Below are 573 nucleotides of genomic sequence, written 5' to 3'. Positions count from 1 at the left end.
ATTGATGTTAACCAGACAGACCTTTACAGCTTAAATCTCGTGTGTGCTGTATGAGATTTTACCGTTTAGACTCTAAAGCAATTATCAATCTTTAGGAAACTATAGAGCATTTAAGAGCATCATGAACACTATAGAACATTACAGAACATTTTAGAATGTTTTAAGATATTCATTGCAGATTAGAAAAATAAAGAACACTTTAGAAGTCTTTAGAACTCTGCAAAATTTCATAACACGGAGCACTTTTATATACTTTATGGCACTTTGTAATATTGTATAACAAAGTTTTTCAGCACAACCCTTTGAGGACCCCCCCCCCAGCCTCTGACATGCCATCTGGCGGCTGAGACGGCAACTTCTTGATTCATTTCCGCTCGTGCCTAAAACTAGGAGTTTAACATTGCCATTTCACAGAAACTTAATTCCATTTAGAGTACTGTTTTGTAATATTTTCTTTATGAACTTAGTACTCGTGCCAACAACTCTGGAACAGTTCTGGTACAGATGTTAATGTCAGGCTATTTCGAAGGATAACATCTTGCACTGAGTGCATCTGGATTGACTGCTGGTTCA

The sequence above is a fragment of the Penaeus monodon genome, chromosome 33 (genome assembly GCF_015228065.2).
Source record: "Penaeus monodon isolate SGIC_2016 chromosome 33, NSTDA_Pmon_1, whole genome shotgun sequence".
Lineage (NCBI taxonomy): Eukaryota > Metazoa > Arthropoda > Malacostraca > Decapoda > Penaeidae > Penaeus > Penaeus monodon.
This window is presented reverse-complemented; position numbering follows the sequence as displayed.